Consider the following 8973-nt stretch of genomic DNA (forward strand, 5'->3'; position numbering starts at 1 on the left):
ATTACAGTTTTGATTTACATTTTCCTGATCATTACTGATGTTAAGCATTTTTTCCTATTTGTTGGCCACTTGTATATCTTCTTTTGCAAACTGTCTATTCACGTCCTTAGCCCACTTTTTCATGGGATTATTTGCTTTCTTCTTGATGATTTGTTTGAGTTCCTTGTAGATTCTGGATAGTAGACCTTTGTCAGATGCATAGTTTGTGAAGATTTTCTCTCACTCTGGGTTGTCTGTTTGCTCTGCTGATGATTGTTTTTGCTGTGCAAAAGCTTTTTAGTTTAATTAAGTCCCATTTATTTATTTTTGTTTTCGTTGCATTTACTTTTGGGTTCTTGGCCATGAAGTTTTTGCCTAAGCGAATGTCTAGAAGCATTTTTCTGATGCTATCTTCTAGAATATTTATGGTTTTAGGTCTTATATTTAAGTCTTTGATCCATCTTGTGTCAATTTTTCTATAAAATGAGAGACAAGGATCCAGTTTCATTCTTCTACATGTGACTTGCCAATAATCTCAGCACCATTTGTTAACCAGGGTGTCCTTCCCCCACTTTATGTTTTTGTTTGCTTTGTCAAAAATCGGTTGGCTATAAGTATTTGGCTTCATTTCTGGATTCTCTCTTCTTTTCTATTGGTCTATGTGCCTAGTTTTATGCCAGTGCCATGCTGTTTTGGTGATTATAGCCTTGCAGTATAGTTTGAAGATGGCAAAAGTGATGCCTCCAGATTTGTTCTTTTTGCTAAGTCTTGGTTTGGCTATGCAGTTTTTGTTTGTTTGTTTTTGTTTTTTGTTTTTTTTTGTGGTTCTTTTTTGATTTTGTTTTAGTTTTTTTTTTTCTTTTTCTTTTGGTTGTTGTTCCATATGAATTTTAGAATTTTTTTCCTAGTTCTGTGAAGAATGATGATATTTTGGTGGGAATTGCATAGAACTTGTAGATTGCTTTTAGCAGTATGGTCATTTTCACAACATTGATTCTACCCATCCATGAGCATGGGATGTGTTTCCATTTATTTGTGTCATCTATGATGTCAGCAGTGTTTTGTAGTTTTCCTTGTAGAGGTCTTTCACCTCCTTGGGTAAGAATATTCTTAAGTATATTTTTTTACATCTATTGTAAAAATGTTTGAGTTTTTTATTTGATTCTCAGCTTGGTCACTGTTGGTGTATAGCAGCGCTATTGATTTCTGTACATTGAATTTGTATTCTGAAACTTTACAGAATTTAGGCATCAATTCTAGGAGCTTTCTGGATGAGTCTTTAGGGTTTTCTAGGTATACAATCATATCATCAGTGAACAGGGACAGTTTGACTTCCTCTTTATTGATTTGGGTGCCCTTGATTTCTTTCTCTTGTCTGATTGCTCTGGCTAAAGTTTCCACTACTATGTTGAATAGAAGTGGTGAAAATGGCATCCTTGTCTTGTTCCAGTTCTCAGGGACAATGTTTTCAACGAGACAATGTTTTCAACTTTTCCCCATTCAGTATAATGTTTGCTGTGGGTTTGTCATAGATGGCTTTTATTACATTAAGGTGTGTACCGTCTATGTCAATTTTGCTGAAGGTTTTAAATCATAAAGATATGCTAGTTTTTGTCCAGTGCTTTTTCAGCATCTATCGAGATTATCATGTGATTTTTGTTTTTAATTCTGTTTATGTGATGTATCACATTTACTGACTTGTGTATGTTAACCTATCCTGCATCCCTGGTACACACTTGACAATGGTGGATTATCTTCTTGATATGCTGTTGGATTGGGTTAGCTAGTATTTTGTTGGGGATTTCTGCATGTATATTCATCAAGGGTACTGGTCTGTAGTTTTCTTTTTTGTATGTCCTTTCCTAGTTTTGGTATTAAGATGACATTGGCTTCATACAATGTTTTAGGCAGGATTCCCTCTTTCTCTATATTTTGGAATAGCTTCAGTAGGATTGACACCAATTCTTTGAATATCTGATAGAATTCAGTTGTGAATACATCTGATCCTGTACTTTTTGCTGGCAATTTAAAAAAATTTTTTTTATTTCAATTTCACTGCTTTTTATTGGTCTGTTCAGATTTTCTGTTTCTTCCTGGTTTAATCTAGGAGGTTTGCATATTTCCAGGAATTTATGCATAACCTCCAGGTTTTCTGGTTTGTGCATGCAAAGTTGATTGCTAGTAGCCTTGAAAGATCTTTTGTATTTCTGTGGTATTGGTTGTAATATTTCTTGTTTCATTTCTAATTGAGCTTATTTGAATCTTCTCTGTTCTTTTCTTGGTTAACCTCGCTAATGGTGTATCAATTTTGTTTAGGTTTTCAAAGAACCAGCTTTTTGTTTCATTTTTCTTTTCTTTTGTTTGTTTGTTTCAGTTTCATTTAGTTCTGCTCTGATGGTTTTTATTTCTTTTCTTCTGCTTGTTTTGGGTTTAGTTTGTTCTTGCTTCTCTAGTTCCTTGAGATGTGACCTTAGATTGTCTATTTGTGCCCTTTCAGACATTTTGATGTATGCATTTAATGCTATGAACTTTCCTCTTAGCACCACTTTTGTCGTATTCCAGAGGTTTTGATAGGTTGTATCACTATTATCATTCCGTTTATAGAATTTTTAAATTTCCATCGTGATTTCATTGTTGACCCAATAATAATTCAGGAGCAGGTTCTTTAATTTCCATGTATTTGCATGGTTTTGAAGGTTCCTTTTAGATTTGATTTCCAATTTTATTCCACTGTGCTCTGAGAGAGAACTTGATATAATTTCAATTTTCTTAAATTTATTGAGACTTGTTTTGTGGCCTATAGTATGGTCTATCTTGGAGAATGTTCCATGTGCTGATGAATAGAATGTATATCTGCAAAATGTTGGGTAGAACCTTCTGTGAATATCCTTAACCTTCGTTAAGTCCATTTGTTCTAGGGTATAGTTTAAATCCGTTTTTTCTTTGTTGACTTTCTGAATTGATGGCCTGTCTAGTGCTGTCAGTGGAGTACTGTTGAGGTTCCACACTATTATTGTGTTGCCACCTGTCTCATTTCTTAAGCCTACTGGTAACTGTTTTATAAACTTGTGAGCTCCAGTGTTAGATGCATATATATTTAGGACTGTGATATTTTCTTGTTGGACTAGACCTTTTGTCGTTATACAATATCTCTCTGTCTTTTCTCACTGTTGTTGCATTCAAGTCCATTTTGTCTGATGCAAAAATAGCTCTTTCCGCTCACTTCTAGTGTCCATTTGAGTGGACTATCTTTTTCCACTCCTTTACCATAGGTTTCTGTAAGTCTATGTGTTAGGTAAGTTTCTTGAAGACAGCAGATAGTTGGTTGATGAATTCTTATCCTTTCTGCCATCCTGTATCTTTTAAGTGGAGCATTTAGGCCATTTATATTCAGTGTTAGTATTGAGATGTGAGGTGCTATTCTATTCATCATGCTAGTTGTTGCCCGAATGCCTTATTTTTTTCATTCTGTTATCATTTTATAGGTCCTGTGAGATTTAATCTCTAAGAAGGTTCTGTTTTGGTGTATTTCAAGGTTTTATTTCAAGATTTAGAGCTCCTCTCAGCAGTTCTTACAGTGCTGGCTTGGTAGTGGCAAAATCTCTCAGCATTTGTTTGTCTGAAAAAGACTCTATCTTTCCTTCATTTATGAAGCCTAGTTTCATCATATTCCTGCCTGGTAATTGTTTCGTTTAAGGAAGTTAAAGATAGGGCCTCAATCTCTTCTAGTTTGTAGGATTTCTGCTGAGAAATCTGCTGTTAATCTGACACTTTTCTTTTATAGGTTACCTGGTGCTTTTGCCTCATAGCTCTTAAGGTTCTTTCCTTCATCATGACTTTTGATAACCTGATGAGTATGTGCCTAGGTGATGATCTTTTTTGATGGATTTAACGGGTGTTCTTTGAGTTTCTTGTATTTGGGTGTCTAGATCTCTAGCAAGCCCAGTGAAATTTTCCTTGATCATTCCCTCAAATATGTTTTCCAAACTTTGAGATTTTTCTTCTTTCTCAGGAACACAGATTATTCTTATGTTTGGTCATTTAACGTATCTGGAACTCCAATTATTCTTAGGTTTGGTCATTTAACATAATCCCAAATTTCTTGGAAGCTTTGTATATATTTTTTTTAATTCTTTGTTATTTGCCTTTTTCATACTGGGTTAATTTGAAAGCCTTGTTTCCCAGCTGTGAATTTCTTTCTTCTACTTGTTTGATTATATTATTGAGATTTTTCCAGTGTATTTTGCATTTCTCTAACTGTGTCCTTTATTTTCAGAAGTTGTGATTTTCTAAATTCATACTATTTCTCTGAGAAAGTTTTTGTCCATATCCTGTAATATTTAAATTTCTTTGAGTTGATATTCACCTGTCTGTGGTGCCTCCTTGAGTAGCTTAACAATCAACCTTCTGAATTCACTTTTTTTTTTTTTTTTTTTGGAAATTCAGAGATCTTTTCTTGGTTTGGATCCATTGCTGATGAGCTACTGTGATCTTTTGGGGGTGTTAAAGAACCATGTTTTGTCATATTATCAGAATTGTTCTTCTGGTTCCTTTTCATTTGGATGGACTGTCAGAGGGAAGATCTAGGGCTCAAGGGCTGCTGTTCAGATTCTTTTGTCCCATGGGAGTACTCCCTTGATGTGGTGCTCTCTCCCTTTCCCTAGGTATGGGGCTTCCTGAGAGCCAGACTGCAGTGACTGTTATTTCTCTTTTGAGTCTAGCCACTTAAGGGAGCTATTAGGCTTCTGGCTGGTAGTGGGGAGTGTCTGCAAAGGGTCCTGTGATGTGATCCGTGTTCAGAAGTAAATGGTGGAGTTGGCACTACTGTTACGAGAGAGCAGGAAAATGGAAACTAGGTGAACATGACAAAATAAGACATCAAAATCCAGGTGGATCCTGGAAAACGGCCCACTGAATGACGAAGGGCAGCCCACAGAAGAGGAAGACCAGCACTGTGAGCCAGATGGTCACGTACAGCCTGGTCAGCGGCATCTTCTGGGACCCATAAAGGATCCAGACCAGCAGGACCAGGCTGGACCCACAGAGAACCACAGATAAAGTATTAGCAACGTGACTGTGATGAAATCTGATGTTTGACACCACACAGAATCAGCACCACTAAGCAGGTAGTCACAGAACATCCATTCCAGGATGCTCGGCAGCAGGGACAGGGCCCAGAGCAGGACACACAGGACCGCTGACAGGTGTGTGGGGCGGCGGCAGCAGTACCAGATGGTCCACAGGATGGACAGGCAGTGCTCCGTGCTGACGACGCTCAGCATACTCAGGCCTGCAAAGTAGGAAAAGGTCATCACAGGATTGAGGATTTTGGAGATGGGATAGAGGATATTGATGAGGTGTAATTGGGAAGTATAACGTGGCGGCTGAGGAAGAGGAAGTTGGCAGCGGCCAGGTTGAGGATGTAGATGGAGAACAGAGCATAACCGCGTTTCCTGCCAGTCCCACAAGGAAAATGATGCACGTCAGCACCCTGAGGCTCAAGGTCTACTTGTAGCAAGGAGTCTCCTCGTTTCCGTTGATTGGTGTCAGTTCTGTGTCCAAGGCTGGGATGGGGTCAGAAACCCCAGTCTGGTGACCCTGGAAACAGAAACCAGATGTGATCACCAGCTGTATGATCTTTGATTCTCTCCACCACCCTGCCATATGGGATTTACTGTCCTCATTTAAAGAGGAGAAATCAGAGGCTCACAGAGAATAAGTCAGGTATCAAAAGGTGAGGGTCCTCAAATCCAGTTTGAAATCCAGTTCTTGCTGAGTCTGAAGCCTGACCTCTCTCTACTGCCACACAAGTTCTGCGCTGACATGGGAAAACATTATGGTCAAAGCACCCCCACTCATCCCGCCAGGGCTGTGGACCTGATCATTACTGTATTATGGGCCTGACATTTTCTCTCAGGTGGAGAAAGTCAGATACACAAAGAGGTGGTTGTGACACCCTCATGACCAGTACTGCTCATCCATGGACAGGAAAGAAGACCATGCATTATGAATCAGAGGAAAATGTGACCTTCGCTAGGATAAGTGTGAAAATGGCTGGGCCTGGTGGGTGAGAAATAACTCAGTGTGTCGGTCATTGCAGACAGGACCACATTTTACGTTTTATACCCCCAGTGCCTATTTCCATGAGCAGCACACTGTGCTCTTCATAAACGTTCATTGGATGAAGGGGTGCATGCATGAGGAGCCTAATTGTAATGGTAGTTTTAGATGAAATGGAAAATAAAAATGAAAGCACAATGTAAGGCATTAGAACACACACGTATAATTAGATGAAGAAAATTTCATTAATCAGAACTCTATTTGTGGACAGCTCTATCTGTGTTGAGAAGAATTATTGATAAGTTCCCAAAACCTGAAATTGACCACTGATGTGACTTTGAAATGAGGACCCAGTGTGGCTTTGCTGAACACCTAGAAGCATTTTTGTACACAATGTTTTGGGTCAGGAGTGGGTCTGAGCTGAATTGCTCAGCAATAGAACAGAGGAAAGAGTAGGTGAGGGTGAGGTCTGAGTGCCACTGAAGCAGGTAATTGAAGTGTGGGAATATCCATGAGGCACTACTAAGTGTTCTGCTGGGTATCCACAGTGTAAACCTATTTCATTCTCTCTTTCAGGAGATATTTGGTAGTGTTTCTTTGTTGATGCAAACCTCTGTATGTCCATGAGGGGAAATAGGAGATGTGTAGGGCTTGGAGTATAAAGAGAGATATTCATGCAGATTTCAACAGGAGAATGAGGACTGGGTCTAATTTGCGAGAATAATAGCAGCTGATTAAGAGTTTTTAAGGTATTGTCTCCTTTAATTATCTGAAGAGCCTAGGAGGTAAGAATTAGCATTATTCCTGTATGGGAGATAATGAATTAGAGCACTAAGAGAGAGAATTATTTGTCCCTTAAACTCCAGATAGAGGATGAGAAGCGAATGAAATAGGGAACAAAACAGAGGTGAGTGAACGCCATTCAGGAATAAATTCAGGTGTTCCCTTTTGCCTATCAAAGGCCCCTTTTGCTCTGGAATCCTGAGGATGCATAGGGGCAGGAGGCCTCCAGGTGGAAAAAGAAGATGCACCCTCCTCTAGGAGTACAGAGGAGCATCTGGAGTGAGTGCGTCCATCATGAGCTCTCCTAGAGAGAAAAGCTGCCGCAGCCTTGCTTGACCAGAAAAGGAAATGGGAGGAAAAGGAGAACCTCTGTTATCCACACTCAGGGCACTAACCTGTTTATCCATCTATATTTAGGGTATGATATATTTGTCTTTCTCATGAAACCTGAAGCTCCATAAGGACTAAGCCATTGTTCACTGCAGTATCACCAGTTTTAGCCTGTATTCCTTAAAGACCATCTATTGTAATATCCTCATATAACATAGGAAGCAGTTGAAGCTTGAAGAATTAAAGGGTCTTCCTGAGATCGCACCATGAAGAGCAAACCCAATAGCAACCCCTGGTCCTTGAAGCCCTGCATGAGACTTGTCTATTGCTCTCTACCCCACAATTCATTATTTCTGAGGAGCTCCGGAAAAATCTTGATGTGAGCACAGAATCAGAGACAATCAGGGGCTAGAAGAAACTACTAGGTGGCTACAATATCCATTTTCCTCTTCAGTCACATAACAATTCTGAGGGTTTAAAAGTAGCACAAGGATCTGCATCTCAGTTTATCTTGATGCTGGATGACATTATATGACCAGGTTCTGGTCAATGGGAGGTGAGCTGATGTGATGTAAGCAAGTCCTGGCTCATGGGATCAATAGAAGGAGTATAGCGTCTCCTTCCCCTCTTCCTTCTCCATCAGACTGGGATGCTGAGGTGCCTGGGAGCCCTGTAGGACCACATGGATGAGGACGTCACTCTAGGGACCTGGGAGCAACAATTTTTGGAGTCCTAATTATCTGAGGCCTGAGATTTCAGCTCAGATCTTAAATATAGTCATCCCTGGGTATTCACAGGGGATTGTTACCAGAACCCCTGCACACACCAAAATCTGCAGATTCTCAATTTCCTCATATAAAATAATGTAGTATTTATATATTTCCTGTGTACTTTCTCCTTTATGCATTGTCATTTCTAGTTTATTTATAATGTCTAATAAAATGTAAACATTATGTGAATTCTTGTTATACTGTATTTTTTAGAAAATAATGATGAGAAAAAAAGTTTGTACCTGTTCAGTACATACACAAATCCACCATATCTCTATTTTTGGGATATTTTCAACATGTGATTTGTTGAGCCTGCAAGTTCAGAACCTAGTGACACAGAGGGACAACAGTACTTCCTTCTTTAAGATATTTCTAGTTTGTGTCTCTATTAGAGCAGCCAAACATAGATTCTAAACAAAAGGCATGTTTTCTCTTTTTAAAATTACATTTTATTTTTTATGCACTTTCGATAAATGCAAATGTTTCTGCATAAAAGTGACAGTAGAGAAAGATGTGTGAAACATATAACAGTCTGGTAAAGCTGAAATGAGATAAGAATCAATGACATTTAGATAGAGAAAGCACCGGGAATTAGGAGGCTATAAGAAGATGAGAGGGATCGTCTCATTTGCCATGAGGATTTGCTTTCCATTCTTCTCTATCCTGTCTGACATCCTAAGAGAGTGGTTTCTATGTACCTCATCAGTGGGGTTCTTTTTAGTCTGGTTTCTTCCTGAATTGAGATACCGGCAGGAGACTGGCAGGCAGTAGGGAAGCGATTTGGGATTCCTACCTCCTGGCTCTTCACTGTGTATCAGTTTGTTCTCACATTGCTATAAAGAAATACCTGAGAGTGGTTAATTTATGAAGAAACAGGTTCAATTGGCTCATGGCTCTAAAGGCTTTACAGGAAGCATAGTGGCTTCTGCTTCTGGGGAGGCCTTAGGAAGCTTCCAACGTGGCAGAGGCAAAGGGGGAGCGAAGCATCTTACATGGTGAGAGCAGGAGCAAGAGAGAGAGGGAGGAGGTGTTACACACTTTTAAACAACTA

At 39.2% G+C, this 8973-nt stretch overlaps 1 pseudogene; it reads right to left on the reverse strand.

The window, feature by feature from the left end:
- Positions 1–4775: 4775 nt before the first annotated feature.
- LOC111555051 lies at positions 4776–5838 on the reverse strand (annotated as a pseudogene).
- Between the last annotated feature and the right edge of the window lie 3135 nt (positions 5839–8973).

Source organism: Piliocolobus tephrosceles, chromosome 13, assembly GCF_002776525.5.
Source record: "Piliocolobus tephrosceles isolate RC106 chromosome 13, ASM277652v3, whole genome shotgun sequence".
NCBI classification, from domain to species: Eukaryota; Metazoa; Chordata; class Mammalia; order Primates; family Cercopithecidae; genus Piliocolobus; species Piliocolobus tephrosceles.